This window comes from Mytilus galloprovincialis, chromosome 11 (genome assembly GCF_965363235.1).
Source record: "Mytilus galloprovincialis chromosome 11, xbMytGall1.hap1.1, whole genome shotgun sequence".
NCBI lineage: Eukaryota > Metazoa > Mollusca > Bivalvia > Mytilida > Mytilidae > Mytilus > Mytilus galloprovincialis.
In genome coordinates, this window is record NC_134848.1 from 15,845,706 (window position 1) to 15,863,474 (window position 17,769).

The following is a 17,769-nucleotide window of genomic DNA, read 5'->3' on the forward strand; positions in this document are numbered from 1 at the left end:
GAAAGTCGTAAAAGTGAACTTCATATTGGTATTTTTCGTTTTCTTACATTAATTTATTATTATTGATTGATTTTTTATTTTGTTTTTTTTTTTGGGGGGGGGGGGTGTTCTCATTATGTATTAAACATATCTTTCCGAGCGATGCATATATATATCCCACCTATTTGTCTATTTTGTAAACGAATTATAAGAATAAGCAGGCAAAAAAGAAAGCAGGTTAGGATTTGTATTTCAATAAAAACACATAACAATTGGTTTAGATACATGATACATATACATTCAGTTTAGAAGCCAAATTAATTATGGTTAATTTGTGAAGATGACATATAAAAAAACACAATGAAAATCTCGATGAAATGAAAAATAAAATAAGCTATTTAAATAATTAGAAATGTAAACACAAGCATGTGAATTGTTTGTGGACAAAGGAATTAGGTCGTTATTTACTTCCTTAAATATATTTTGACAAAAATCATTATTTTCTACGTTTTACTAAAAGAAAATGTTACTGCAATCTTTTATATCATTAGTGATTTTAGCACCAGTGCTAGGTATGTATTAACTTAAGAGAAAAATACTATAACTTAATATTTTTGTTTTGTTCAGTTTGAAATTTTACACTTTGAAATTGTTTTATTCTTCTCATCCTCGGTTATGACATAATACTTTTTGTTATTGAAATTTTTTGATCAACAGTTCAGTACTGTGAATCTGTTAAAAGCACAATGAATACGTGACGTGTGCAAAATCCAAATCACAGAATTTTAACCATTACCGATGAACTGCCGTATGTTATCATCCACTCAAACATTGAATGAATAAAAGAAAAGAAGACCAGATTTTTACAATTGACTGGCGCCTATTAGTCATGTTAGTCTAAACTTGTCAAATGCCAAAAAAATAATGGCGCTGTGCAATTTCATCTAGAAATGGTCATCCTGCTCTACACGCCCGTCGTTTTGGTCATGTTATTACAAAATTCACCAACGGTCATATGAAAATAGTCACTAATGTGAAAATAGGGTATTCAGAATTTGAAATAAAGTTGTGTCACGATTTATTTACTTAATGAAGATTTATTTTCTTTGCGTATGCTTAAAGAAAAAATAAGATCGATAACAAACATATAACATATATAGAAGCGCGAGGTTTGGCTAGCCACAAAACCAGGTTCAACCCACCATTTTTTTTTAAATGTCCTGTTCAAAGTCAGAAAAAAGGCCATTGTTATATTATATTATAGTTCGTTTCTGTGTGTGTTACATTTTTCTTTTGTATTTCTGTTGTGTCGTAGTTCTCCTCAGTTTTAGTTTGTTCCCCGGATTTGTTTTTTTCTCAATCGATTGATGACTTTCGAACAGCGGTATACTACTCTTGCCTTTTTTTTATACATACAGCCAACAACGCTAAAATAAAATCATTGAGTCAATATTTTATAAAGAAGAGACAATCTTTAAATTGTTGGATTTATATTTACATAATATTATAACGTGTACAATTTGACAAACGACTTTAACAACAAAATGTGTCGTGTCTCGTCATACTTCCTCAATCTGCATTATAATTAACGTATTAAGATCAGGAAGAAGGCGGGTTGTTGTTTATAGTAAACAATCAAACATTTAAATAAAATGCGGAAAGATTAAAACTATTTTGTGTTTATTTATTTTAATCGATATCTTTATTGTGGCATATGATTACAATAACACAAGAAGTACATATCGTAAACACCTTAAATTTCAATTGCAGGCGTCATTTAAATTTTATTATCCTTTTGGGCTCAGCAGTTGCATAACTACAAATACATATAATTAAAATGAAGACGACAAAGATGCATGGTTGTACATTACATATACATAGAAAATCGCATTTTGATGGATATCTGCCTTGAAATATTAAGATTGATCTAAATTATCGTATGGTGCATTATACAGTAATAAGAAGATGTGGCTTGAGTACCAATGAGACTAATCTCCATTCAAGTCAAAGGGTCTAAAAAGATAACAATTACAGATCAAAGTAATTTTAAAAGACTTTAACACGAAAAACTGGCTCACATCGAACAGCAAGCTGTACATGACTATAGTTTTAACCAATTTAAGGAGGTAGACCTAGGTTAAGGGAAATAACTCTTAAAATCATCAGTACGTTTGTGTCAACCATTTTCATAAATATATTCTAAGCTTCTAGGTAACATAGATTATTTCCAATCTGTTTCAGGTAAATGCTTACAAAACATTGATGAAACTTGACTTTAACAAACACATAACTGATTTAAAGAGTTGTCTCCCTGAACAAAGGTCTACCACCTTAAACAGGAAAACCAACACTCTTATCAATATTAAAACAAAACACAATAATATCAACAAACAACAACCAATGAACACAAGGTTATTGATTTAGGACTGATGCAAACAAATACTGCGTGTTTACACATTTTAACAGAAGCTTACCTTCACCCTAAACTGAAATGCTATCTGAATATAGGACATAACTTATACAAATTAGTGTTCCTTACAGGCGTCACAGTATACGATGGAGTTGACATTTTTATTATCCTCTGGGGTTCAGTGGCTGGAATTGCTACCCTGACTATATTTGTAATCATTGTATACATCTATGTTAAAACAAAGTAAGTACGAATACTTTACAAGTAGTTAAAAAAACCACATTGGAAGTTCATCACCTGATTAAAAATTACCGAAAAACAGCGATATATTTTCAACAAGTCGTTTATATGAGAAGTGTTTTTTTATGAATTTTAAAATGTTCTAGTGGTTGTCGCTGCACACAATTTAATACGGACGATTACACCTCTGGCGAGAGGTATATTTAAAGAGTTATACTTGTCGATTGATACACATTGTCAACATGTATATAGAACTGATGCTATTTTAAATTCAAGGTAATATTTTCTTCACCCAAAACGATGCAGGAATAATGAAATGGGAAATGTTAAGAGATTTATTTGTCATTATTTGTTGCCCATAATTTATGGGTTTTGCCCATTGTTGAAGTCCGTACGTTGACCTATAATTGTTTAAATCCACGCAATATGTTCTTTGATTGATAGTTGTCATATTTGCAGTCATGTGATTTAACCTTATGTACAATGTAAATGTAGTTGTTTGTCGGTGATATTTTTCTTTTTAACTGCATGTTGATTTTCTAGGCTTATATATGTTTTGTCTTCGTCTTTGTTTTCTTCAAAGTTTTAATTTTTCTGATTGCTGCAGAAAATTTTGAAAACATGAAAAATCGTTCCGTTTCACAAAAGTATGTCTTTTTCTATATATTTATACCTTTAATTAAGTATGTACATATACAAGTGCATGCAGTTAGCAGATCGTGTCGTTCCATTGTACATTTAAATATATTACATTGGCAATTTCTCTTTTATAAACATTCAAAATTTACAGTACAGATATTATAGCTTCTATTCGACGAATGATATCGACCGAGGATAAACAAGAACCTTACGAGACCCCAGAAGCGAAAAGAGACAGTCATATTTACAATCAAGATCAACAAAATGAAGACAATCTAAGTGAAAACCATCAATATCTAGAAGTTCGATCATCGACCACAAGTAATATTACGAATACGCGTTCGACCAATGACGATACTCATAGCCAGATATCGACTAGGCGATTCACTGGCGATATTCCGAATCGATTAACTGGTAAAACAATAGAAATACATGGTGAAGTCGATCCAAATCGATCTTGGGATCAGAATCGTGAAACAGTTTATGAGGTCACCGACCTTGATGACTTAAGTTGAGCAACCACAATTTAAAACGTTAGCTAAAATTCTATAATAAACCGTGTGTCCATAAATTAACCTATTAGTCTTTATTTTTAATTGATTCTTTTTAAAAATGTCATTACTGTTTTACCTGTTAACATTTCATTTAATATAACAAAAGATGCATGGAGAAGCGATATAGCTAAACATTTTATTCTCTCGACTTCGTCTCGTGGGGTTATTGCCGGGTTTTAAAAAAACAGTTATTTACGGGCCAGCTGAAGAACTCCTCCGGGTGCGGTGGTTTTTCGCTGCATTGAAGACCCATTGGTGGCCTTCGGCTCTATGTTTGAGTGTTGGTCTCTTTGACACATTTCCTATTTCCGTTCTCAATTTATTGAATAATTCACGAAGTACAGCAGCAAAACTATACAAAAGAAATATCTAATGCTTCACTTAGTGTAATAGATTAGATGTATACAGTATTAAATGTTGTATTCTCATATGGTAAACATTTGGTTATCTTTCTTTTACTAGAACACAAGTTTCAACTGGAAAAAAATATTATTTTTCGTCTTACAGACAATATCTAAAACAATTATGTAAACATTAGGCAAACAGAGTTATCTTTTTTCACACAGATAATATGTAGAACAAAAATGTAAAAAGTACAATGCAAATTTTAAATATAGATAATAATTAACTAGTTAAGGTGGTATGGGAGTCTAAAATAAAAATGATAGAATTTGTTCATACTTTGCCAAAACGTTGTATCTATTGATACATGTTGAAAAATATAATAAAAATGATAGGTCACCGCGCATTTTCTCAAGCTACAGGACGGGACAACATGACACATTTTGTATGGATTATACAGGAAAAACACCATTTTGTGATTAGAAACGAAACAAAATGATAGAATTGTTAAATACTTCAGGAAAAAGTAAAATCACAAAAATACTGAACTTAGAGGAAGATCAATTGGGAAAGTCCATAATCACATGGAAAAGATAGCTTTCAGACACTGCTTTGAGAATATCAAAAAAAAAGATAGGGTCACCGTACGTTTTTTCCGGATAAAATACAAAATAGGAAAATTCCATACAGAATCTTTCAGAAAATGCACTTTTTTAGAGTTACCTCCCCTTAAAATGCCAATTTAAAAAAAAAAAAAATAAAAACAACCAAAAATAATTAACATTTGCAAAGATATCAATATTTAGAAGTTATATTCTATAAATTGGTACTTTTAAATGAAAATGTACATTAAACATCTGCATTCCTGCATCAACTTTTGCTAACTTGATGGAAAATCTGGACCCTTGATTCTCTGTTTTTTACAATCCAAGATAGAGGAAGACACCCATACCACCTTAAACAGGAAAATAGTTATCAAAAGTACCAGGAGTATCATTTGATACGCCGGACGCGCGTTTCATCTACAAAACACTCAAGAGTGACGCTCAGATCAAAATACATGTAGTTATCAAGCCAAACAAGTACAAAGCTGAAGAGCATTGAAGACCCCAAATTCCCCAAAAATGTGTCAAATACGGCTAGGGTATTCTATTCCTCGGATAAAAAAACTTAGCTTTTTGGAAAATTCCAAGTTTGGTAACAGGAAATTCATGAAATGTCCATACAATTGATATTCATGTCAACACCGAAGTGCTGACTACTGGACTGGTGATAGCCTCTTGGACGAAACGTCCTCAGCAGTGGCATATACCCAGTGGTGTAAAAAGTTATCAAAGGTACCATGATAATAATTTAAAACGGCAGACGCGCGTTTCGTCTACATAAGACTCATCAGTGACGCTCAGATCACAACAACTCGATTAAAATGTGAAAACATACAATAACAATATTGTTAAAATCTTACAACGTGCTACAACGAAAATAAAGTTTGATAGTACAGCAACAAACAACTTCCACTGGATTGATAAAGCAACAGTAGCATGCCACTTTTAAATAGTCAAAAATCAATAAAACATAATTAAATCTGAGTCACAAACCAAAACCAACGGAAAACAATCACCCTGTATAAAAGACAAACAAAAGAACAACAGAAAAACTGAACTGCTACAAAAACAAACACCAAATGTAACATAAATGGAAACATCTGCCATATTCAACATTTGGTTCAGGTTGAACCTGGTTTTATAGCTTCTCAAACATCTCGCTTTTATGGCAATGTTAAAATAACCACTAAAATGACAAACTTATGTGACGAGATAATTTGAATACAAAAAGACATATAGTATTTTTTTAGAGTTACGTTTTATTACTTATCTTGGGATTGCAATGCTAAGCGCTAATATCTCGAAAACAAGCACGATGACCTATATATTTTTTTTGCTCTATTGATTCCTTTATTAATCCCCTATCAATATAAACTAGTGTTTTAAAAAGTTAATTACTTTGAAACTGAGAAGCGAACTACCTTAAGAGAAAATGATTCATGAATCTTCGAAAAATTTTGAATATTTGAATATTCTTCAAATTAACAAATCATCCAATGGGTAGGTTCTGCCCTACTGATCGGTAGTTGTAGTGGCACACATTGTTATTTAAATAGACACGCATGCGTGGAAAATTACAAAATAAAAGTAATCGTCTTTAAAATGAGAGTAGATACAATTCACTATTAATAATCAAATATTACAAATTCTGAACGTTTTAATTCATATTATGAACAAATATTTGAAAGACGAAATTATGAAAATTGAGGAAAAATCAGACGGTGTTACGGTACAAGTTGAAAGGTATTTATTCGTATATGTTTGTATCTTTACGTTTACATAGATATTTGCATGTAATACAAGAGATTAGAAACTGCATTGTGGGTCCTTAATTTTCAAAAATTTGTATAAATGGTTTAAAAAAGGATCTTTTAAAATAAATATAGCAAATGATAATAAGAAATTAGTTGATTGATAGATTGTTGGTGTTTTAGCGCCACTTTTAGGCTATTTCGTGGCAGCCCTATTTTATTGGTGAAGGAAACAGGAGTGCTCGGTGAAAAACCACAGACCTTCGATAGAAAAAATGACATAATTGAATATTTAATTAATCTCAGAATATATTGTTCGAAAAATTGTTTATTCATTAATAAACATAAATATTTTAATATTTCATCAACGAAAATCTAAAAATTTTGATAATATGGTATTAAAGGTAGTTTTTAGATATTTTTCTTTTGTAACTTTGAGAAAATATCTTAAGTTATATTATGTGTTTTTCAGGAGTTTATTCTTAAAAATTGTATTGGGCATATTAACAGTTATACGTATGATTATATCAACAGTAATAAGTATGATCATGTCAACAGTAATACGTTTGATTAAATGAAATAAATATACTTAAAAAATCAAACTATCTAAGGAATTTAAAGAAATTGTAATATTTTGATATTTCCTGTTTACAAAACATTGAATTGATAAAAAAAACTAAGGATTTTTTTACCCAAGACATAGATTACCTTAGCCGTTTTTGGCACAATTTTTCAATGCTCTTCAATTTTGTACTTGTTTGGCTTTAAAAATATTTTGATATGTGCGTCACTGATGAGTCTTATGTAGTCTGGCGTACTAAATTATAATCCTGATACCTTTGATAACTAATTAAGTACATTCCAAGTCTGTAATTTCATATGATTATATGATGAAGACATATTTTATCAATTTGTTTAATTGATGTCAGGAGCTAGAATTTCAGGAATTGCTAGAGGTCCTTTTTTATCAATGTATCATTTGTGATTATTTTCTTTTTTTTGTTACCTATTTTGACACTGGACTTTTTCAACTGCGTATTATTGTGTGCATTGCCGTGTAATTTCTTTTCTACGTTGACTTGACGTTTAGGGGAGGGTTCGCTGAACATGTTGAATCCCGCTGCATTTTTGTTGCTGTCCTAAGCTAAGAGCATCTAGCCCTCTAGTGTTGCATAATGTTTAATTTTAGTTCATTCATATGTTATGGGGTTTAGTATGACATCCATTTTCCCTAGTACACAACTTTATCTAGGGGTCTTCTCACTTCGTTGAAAAAGTCAAACTTTGCAGGTTGTTGTCACTTTGATACCTTCTCCATTTCCTTTCTAAATTTTACAGTGAAACCTGACTGAACCTGATAAGAACGAACATCGGTTGAAACCGGACAAAATCTGAAATCCCGAAGAGAATCGGTTTAAACAGGTTTTACAGTAATATGGAACAATGTTGCCAAAATTAATTAACAATAAACAGCTGCACCATGAGCACATGATACGCCCGACGTCTTGTATGGAAGTTTTATGCAATAATCATAAATAGTTTCTGAGAAAGTTTTAAGTAATAACCATATATTGCTTTTGAGAAACGGCATGATATGTGAACCCCCCCCCCCCCACCCTGTTTTTTTTTTTACAAAAACCTAAATATCACTAAGACAAAATTTTGATTCAAAACCCAAAAGTATAAAATCTTAAGATTAATATAACAAAGATGTGTGTAAAGTTTAAAGAAATAATCATAAATTATTTTTGAGATACGGCGCAACATATAAAAAAACCCTTTTTCTTTTTTACAAAATACTCAGTAACTCAAAAATTTAATTTTGAATCATCACCAAAAAGTATAAAGATCTTTAAATTAATATAACAAAGACATGTGTAAAGTTTTAAGCAATAATCATAAATCGTTTTTGAGATATGGCGCGACATGAAAAAACCCCTCCCCCTTCATTTTACAAAATACTCAATAACTCAAAAATAAAACTTTGAATCATCACCAAAAAGTATACAGATATTAAGATTGATATAACTAAGTGTGTAAAGTTTTAAGCCATAATCAAGAATCGTTTTTGAGATACGGTGTGACATGTGAAAAAAACACCCTCTTGTTTAATTTACAAAGTGCCGTAACTCAAAAAGTGTTAATCTTATTTTCACCAAAAAGTATACAGATCATTTGACCATCATAATAAACAACTATATTAAGTTTCATGAAATTTGGATGAGTCGTTCTCAAGTTACGGTGCGACAAGTTTACGCCGGACAGACAGACGGACAGACGGACGGACACCGGACCTTTGTATATTATAATACGTTCCATCAAATTTTTGACGGATGTATAAAAATACAGAACTTCTAAAAAACTCAATACAGTACGAACTTTAACATAAGACACATTTAAATGTCTTTTTTACAGCTTATTACATGTATACCATATACATAAATAAAATAAAAACACAACTCTCTTTTTATTATTCATCCATCATTTCCATTTAACAATAAAGTCAGAATTCAGTCTAAACGCTGTGTGTCCTTTGAAAGTTTAACACCAATGAAAAACTGTTACAAACATAGACAGTTTCCAGCAGGATTAGTCCTTCATTTGAGTATAATATTTTTTTACTAAGACATACCGTCTATATTCATAATTGCGTAATAGGGTTGTCAATAGAAAGGACAATTTTACGTGCGCATGTAAGTACACATACCCGTAGATATTTGTTACTGGATTTATCATTATTCGTTTGATACCAATTTTCTTGAATTCAAATGTCCAATGATTAAAAAATACTATGCAGTCTTCCGTATATCGTCAAGTTATTGGAATTCCAATGGGGACTAACTGTGCACCACTTATTGCGGACCTGTTTTTGTATTGTTATGAGTTACAATGTATGACTAAAATTAGCAAAGACCAATCGAAACAACATTGATACAAAAATTTAACAATACATTTAGATATTTGGATGATATATTGGCTCTCAATAATGCCGACTTCAGTATGTTTACTTTAGAAATTCATCCTGTTGAACTTACTTTAAATAAAGCTAATACTAACAATGACCACTGCCCTTTCCTCTATCTTGAAATTTATACCATTAACGGGAAGCTCAATACAAAAATTTATGATAAAAGAGATGATTTTTCATTTCCTATCGTTAATTTTTCGTTTTTAGATGGTGACGTTCCCTTGTCACCATCTTATGGTGTTTTTGTATCTCAACTTGTAAGATTCGCTCGTGTATGTGATAACGTGCTAGATTTTAGCGAGAGAAATTTATGTATTACTGAAAAATTATTACACCAGGGTTTTCGATATCACAAACTAGTCAAAACATTTACTAAATTTTATCATCGGTATTAGGAAATAATTCGTAGATATAATTCAACATGCAGACATCTTATACGTTCCGATATTTCTCATCCAATCTTTTATGGTAATATTCTTTACAAAGCACTTAAATGTCTGTATGCACCTCAAAAGCTTACAAAACCTTTAAACAGACTGATTAAAAAGGGGTATAGTTACGATACTGTTGTAAGGTCATTAAAGATTGCATATTTGGTTTTTATATTGATTCACTTATAGGGTCTTTGCATCGGAACTAAACCCATTTAATAAAAAAAAAACCAGTTGTTTGCATTACACGGGTTATGTTTTTCTCATATATTTTATGAAACTATGATACCAAACCCCGAACGGGAGGGATTGTGCCTGATATTCATATGATGAAGACATAATCTTTCAATCAGTTTAATTTAGGTCTGGAGCTGGCATATTGAGGTGGTTGAGATCTCATAAACATGTTTAATCCCGCCGCAATTTTGCGCCTGTCCCAAGTCAGGAGCCTCTGGTCTTTTTTAGTCTTGTACGATTTTTTATTTTAGTTTCTTGTGTATAATTCGGAGTTTAGTATGACGTCCATTATCACTGTACTAGTATACATATTTTTAAGGGGCCAGCTGAAGGACGCTTACGGGTGCGAGAATTTATCGCTACATTGAAGACCCATTGGTGGCATTCGGATGATGTCTGCTCTATGGTCGGGTTGTTGTCGCTTTGACACATTCTCAATTTCCTTTCTCAAATTTTATTTGTAAGAAGTGAGTTTTCCTCAATCTATTAAAATTATATTACTACACACGAAAATGCAGCAACACATGTAAACAAATAACAAAAACTAGGATTGTAACGTCACATGCAAAGTGGTGATGGAAAATAACAACTGCTAATAGTAATTTTGTTTAATATCTGCGAGGTATGACGGAAAACTAAAAACTCTGATAACTCTAAAAAAATATGACGAGTTACTTATTTTGATTTTAGATAAAGTCATTAAAAGCATTTTCATTTGTCAATTTGTCAATGCTACTTCTACGAATTTCTTCAATCTTTTACAGAACCCATACGAATTGTTTAGTGGTTGCTGCAAGTCAGCAATACCGGTAATGGGTTTATAGCTCCTGAATTCGACAGTGTCTCCTCGTGATTTTAACCCTCATAACAATTACCAAAAATAGCAAGAAAACTACATAGGAACTCTCATGACAGCTTTTAGTTATTTTGACTAAGGGGGACAATGAAGGCTTGGCATTTGAATGGTTACAAATGGCAATTTATAAAAACAGTAATACTTATATAACATCTATAATAGAATTTAAATAAATATAATTTAGATAAGCAATGTATACATATCAGACTGTTCGCCATTCCTTACATAGAGGAATGAAATACTTTCGATCACGCTATACTGTACCAACAATATCTAGCGGTCACTCAAAAAACATCAGATGAGTTTTGTCGACGGTTCATTCAGGTGGATCCCAAGTCAGTAGCCTCTGGCCTTTGTTATATAAAAAAGAAGATGTTGTATGATTGCCAATGAGACAACTATCCACAAAAGACCAAAATGACACAGACATTAACAACTATAGGTCACCGTACGGCCTTCAACAATGAGCAAAGCCAATACCGCAAAGTGAGCTATAAAAGACAAAGCTATAAAAGAGCCCCGATAAGACAATGTAAAACAATTACTCTTGTATGATTTTTTATTTAGTTTCTTGTGTATAATTCGGAGTTTAGTATGACGTCCATTATCACTGTACTAGTATACATATTTTAAGGGGCCAGCTGCGGAATTTTCTCGCTACATTGAAGACCCATTGGTGGCCTTCGGCTTTTGTCTGCTCTATGGTCGGGTTGTTGTCGCTTTGACACATTCTCCATTTCCTTTCTAAAATTTATTTATATGAAGTGAGCAAGAAAACTACATATTAGGACAGCATTTAGTTATTTTAACTAAGGGGGACAATGAAGGCTTGGCATTTGAATGGTTACAAATGGCAATTAATAAACACAGTGATACTTATATAACATCTATAATGAAAATTCAAATAAATATAATTTAGATAAGCAATGTATACGTATAAGCCTGTTCGCCATTCCATACATAGAGGAATGAAATATATTCGATTAGGCTACACTGTACGGCAGGCTACACTGTACGACAGGCTACACTGTACGGCATGAACACAGTTTGTATTGTGAAAGTTCCCTCATCGTTCAATTTTCATCCATGGAGATCCTTGGTTAATGATTACATACATTACAACAACTGTCATCTGGTCTCCAAAAAAACAATATCTAGCGCTCACTCAATAAACATCAGATGAGTTTTATCGACGGTTCATTCAGGTGGATCATAGGAATAAGTTTCCTGATATAGAATTTTCTTATACTCTGCCATAATGACGACTATGATCCTTTTCAAAAATATAATAAAGATCAATTGAACACTGCAGTAGAGCTTGTACACATCAATAGAAAACTACAGTAGATCTTGTACAGATCAATAGAACACTACAGTAGAGCTTGTTCAGATCAATAGAACACTACAGGTTATCAATAGATCGCGATATTAAAACATGTCATTTAATAGTATGCTACGTTTAAGTGTTCACACAATGTATTTCTTTTGAACAACGTCGTCGTAAGGTTGATGTAATGGGTAGAGTTCAATAATTTCATTTCTTAACTCATTTAACATAGAATCGATTTTAAATTTCAGTGAGATGTTTAACATAGCGCCCATTAACAATTTATTATTATTGTATTAATAATTTGCTTTATATTGTCCAATGTAAATTAGTCATATTATGTATTTACAAGACAATTGCAAATTATTTATAACTATAATCCGTACCCCACTGTTTAAACTTATTGAGTTTTTTGATAAAAGGAGGACTGAAGGGGATAAATGAAAAAAATATCAAAATTATCAAGAAAAGTAGGCTCGATAGGGGCATTTGAGGGGCATTCGCCTTGTTCTGCCGAAGGTACACCTATAAAGTTTTTTTCATAAGTGCAATAGCGTGGAATACTTTTAAACGAAGCATACAATATAACGTTGTCAATTTTCAGGGTGTTGGCGAGTATAATTTATACATCCAGTACGGCCGAATAATTGTCCAAATAGAGAATATGTCTATATGCTCCAGTAATATCTAAGTGTCCATGTTTAAATGATCTTTATTGTCAGTTTAGTTAATCAAAAAGATGTAGAATATGTAATATTAATCACAGTGTCAATATAGTCATAAACTATACTATAATTCGTACATTGATTTAAAGTATGAAATTTTTTTTGTACAATATGATCGGAATAAAGAATATCTATATGTTTCAATAACCTCTAAACGGTCCATTTCAAAATACTGCATAATCATATAATATAATTAATATTATCATGTTAACAAATCAAAGATATTGTACATGTATAATTATTTCAAGTTTCAATAGAGACAGAAACAATTTTATAATTCGTACTTTTCGTTTATATATGAAACTTATTTGTACAATATTTTATTAAGCACACGGAGGATTATCAAATCTTTCCTTTTTTCTAGTGACCAGTTCAAGTTCTATACATTTAATATTTTTTTCTAGTATGCACATGATGTTCCAATACTAGCGCTGTTTTGATATTGAATAAAATTTAGAATGTAAATGGGGAATGAATGTTTCAAAGCGACAACAACCCGACCAGGAAGCAGACAACAACCGATGGCCAACGATGGGTCTTCAATGTATCAAGAAACTTGTGCACATGGAGACGGCTGGCCCGTGAACAAATATTTATACTAGTTCAGTGATCGTGGTCGTCATACTAAACTCCAAATTATACTCAAGAAACTAAAATATAAAATCATACAAGACTTATAAAGACCAGAGGCTCCTGACTTGGGACAGGCGAAAAATTGCGGTGGGTTTAAATATGTTTTTTGATATCTCAACCCTCCCCCTATATACTCTTAAATTTACAGTTACGCTTATTTATTTTCAAATGAACATGAACAACAAAAACGTATGTCATAAACTAGATATATACTATTACCGTCTTGAATATTACGGATTGTTCTGCAGCTTACAATAACATATCTAGATATTGACCAATTTGTGCGTTTGAATAGGTTTATCAATTCAAAGTGTTTTTTTTTTTATCTAAACATATTCAACTACTATGCAGTATGGATTGTGCTCAATGTGAAAGGCCGTAAAGTGGCCAATATTTGTTTACTTAAAAACACACATGATGTCAAATGTAGAATTGTCTCTTTGACAATCATATCACATCTTTATTTTTGTATATACAGTCAAAAGACTTGCTAAAGAGACCACCTGTTTTAGGCATACACCTGTGTTATAAGACCATTGATTTTAGATTCCTTTATTGTAGATTTCATATAGATTTTACCTGTATTAAAAGACCACCTGTCTGATGAGACCACGTTTTTTACTCTCCTTTGAGTGATGTAGTGAAACAGGTTTCACTGTAAACGGTTTACCAATATGCATTACGTATGCATAGCTGTTCTATCTGTTATAAGTTTAACGAAAGGTAACTCTACTTATGTACTATTACTAATAGTCCGACTTTTATATAACTCTTCTAGCTATTATCTCTCAGAAGAAAGACAACCAAGTTATTGACAGATTGTTGGTACTTCAAATGATATATATTTGTCTGTAATGTGCCAAACATTTATCTAACTGAATTTTGAATACAAACACGTTTGGCAAACACGGTGGAGACCACCCCATATTTTGGTGGGGTTCGTGTTTACTTTTCTATATTATGACTTGGGTACTTTTATTTGTATTTGTTTGTTTTTGTTTTTCTTTTTAAGCAATGGGGCTGTCAGTGTTTTTTTCGATCTATGAGTTTGACTGTACCTCTGGTATCTTTTATCCATCTATGATCAGGCAATAGAAAAATTAACAAAATAACAAAATAGAGAAGAGGAAAATATCATAAATAGAGACCAATGATCCTGATGTTTCATATTAAAGAATTTGCGGAATCATAGAATATGATGTATACGAAACAATTTGTTATGATATTTTCGTGCCTATTATTTTTAAGAACTTTAAAAAAATGTTATGTGCTACTGTCGAGTATTTAGTCAGTTTGTTTAAAAATTGTCATGTTAAAAACATTAAAAAAAAATATATAGTAAGTTAATATTACCAATACTTGGAAGATATCTTTAGAAAAAAAGAAATTAATGATAGTAACACTATGTTTAAATAGCGTACATATGAACTCCAGATGCTTTTATAGTAGTATATATGGGTTTTACTTGTTTGTGACAGCCGTACGGTGACATGCAGTTGTTTACATCGCAATCCAACGCGACCGTTCACAGAGCGCTTGTCGTTTGAAACATGCGTTAAATTATGCGCACTGTTGAAGGGCCGATCCACCTTAAATTAAAAATGAATCTTGGGAATATGTTAAAGAAACAAGAACCCGACAAAGGGGCAGGAACTTGCCGAAGTATTTATTTCCCTAGTTTAATATTTTTGCTGTTTCAACCCTGGATCGATGAGTTTTTAAAATCTTAGATTGACGGACTTTGAGATATTTATACTGAAAGGACTGAAATGGATGAATAATGCATGTTCAGCAAGTAAATATGGAAAAATTGTAGTTCGAATCAAATCTATATATACATGTATATACAAAATGACTGAATACTAGCCAATGTTAATCTTACGGTCGATGGATCATATAGTTATGATACAGTACACTACACAATATAATATATAAAAGAGGGACGAAAGATACCAGAGGGACAGTCAAACGCATAAATCGAACATAAAATGACAACGCTTTTATTCAAAAAGGAAGAAGACAAACAGACAAACAATAGTACACATGACACAGCATAGAAAACTAAAGAATAAACAACAGGAACACTACTTAAAACTAGGGGTGATTGCAGGTGCTCCGAAAGTGTAAGCAGATCCTGCTCCACATGTGGCACCCGTCGTGATACTAATGTGATAACAAACTCGTAAATAGTTTTATTCGGTAGGTCACATTCATGTTAGGGAAGGGTATTGCAGTTACGACGTACGGAACATATCCTATATCATTTGTGAAACGATAATTTCATAACGGTCAACCAACTTGTTGCGTCCGTAAAATGTATAAACAATATTGCAAATGTAAGAGTCAAGTTAGGAAAAAGGAAAATCACAAAAATATTGAACTCCGAAAGTCCCTACTCAAGTGGCAAAATCAAATGACAAAACTCATCAAGCGAATGGACAACAAAAAAGCCGGTGTTACTGGAAACAAGTGATGTCAGGAAAATGAGTAACAAATTCTATGTTTTTCCAATAATGTCCTCTGGGGATACTGTCCTTAGCTTTCTCATCCAAAATATGTCCCTAACAATTTCTTTTTAATCTTAAATCGTCCAGTTTAGACTCATTCATTCTCTAGAAGAAGTTTCTTTTGTGTTTTTAGTGTTTATCCGTCCGGTTGATATCTAAAAAAATTTCGCATCATGTTTAAAAATATACTATAAAAAAGAAGATGTGATATGATTGCCAATGAGACAACTGTCCACAAGAGACCAAAATGACACAGACATTAACAACTGTAGGTCACCGAACGGCCTTTAACAGGAAAGCAAAGTCCATACCGCATAATCATCTATAAAAGGTCCCGATAAGACAATGTAAAACAATTCAAACGAAAAAACTAACGGCCTTATTTATATGAAAAAAATACGTTACAGTAATTGTCAAAAACAACTGACCATCTCAACCACCAACACCTTTTCTTCATCATTCGTTAAACATTCGAAAAAAAAGGACATGCCCACTAAGTCTTAGTACAAGTGAAAGTGTACACAACTTTCAGAAATGTCGTAGGTTTAAACAAAGTTTTGATAGCAATGTCAAAACTGTTTAAGTAAAAACCTACGAATCTAGCACATACTTGAACAAAGATGTTTTGAATCATGTTTCTTATGACTGTTCCTTTAAACTACATCTTTGATTCTTTTGTTTTGTTTTGTTTTCTCTCTACGCTATATAATGATGCGTGTATCATGTTTATATATAAACCAAATAATTGTTTGTTCCTCCCTCATATCAAAGATATCAGTCGTCTATAATGAGCAATATCATTTTTGAAAAGGAAGCTATAAAAGGTTCCACCATAGAACAAAAGTGTAAAACGAGTCAAAAGAGAAAACAAACAACGCTGGATTCATGTTTAAGTTAACAAATGTAAACAGATATGAGATGCATTCGTAATATTAGATAATTAAACAGCAGAACATCAATATGTTCTGTAAAGTAATATTTCAAAGATATAGGCTCTTTTCACTAATTTATTTTAATCTTCATCTACCTCATATATTCGTTATTGTTGATTTTTTACTTGATGATGTAAAATTCGTAGAAGTCGCTTTAAAACTGATATTAAACTAATGTACAAGAACCCAAATACAAATATACGTAAATTTACCTTTTTGTAAATTCATAAACACAAGATTCTAATTGATATATATGGTTTTCATAACAAAGGGAGAATGGAATAACGCTAAAGGATAATTACAATTCAAATAAAATGAAGAGAGTTAATATCATGTGATATCCAATATCCGAAATGTTGTAAAACCTATTTCTCTTATAGTTAACAATCCCAATTTGTTAAATGAAAAATTCTGCAAATGTTAATCCCGTTTTTAGCACAATCCAGTATGACGTCAGGTGTCTGTGTCAAACTTAAAAATCAGACATGCATGTGTTAAGAATTTTTGTACGCATCAGATTGTAATAAAACTTGACATAGACATGAACATAATCTACATCGTCTTAACATTTTAAAGTCATTTTTCGTCTAACAAATAGCCAATGGGAATGTCATAATATCATCCTGTAACGCC

General features: G+C 31.8%; 1 long non-coding RNA gene across 1 annotated transcript; it reads left to right on the forward strand.

The window, feature by feature from the left end:
• The first annotated feature begins 474 nt into the window (after nucleotides 1-474).
• Nucleotides 475-3,784, forward strand: LOC143051740 (uncharacterized). Its single transcript, XR_012970889.1, has 3 exons — nucleotides 475-551; nucleotides 2,521-2,632; nucleotides 3,420-3,784. It is a non-coding gene; the product is annotated as an uncharacterized LOC143051740 (long non-coding RNA).
• The last annotated feature ends 13,985 nt before the right edge of the window (nucleotides 3,785-17,769 follow it).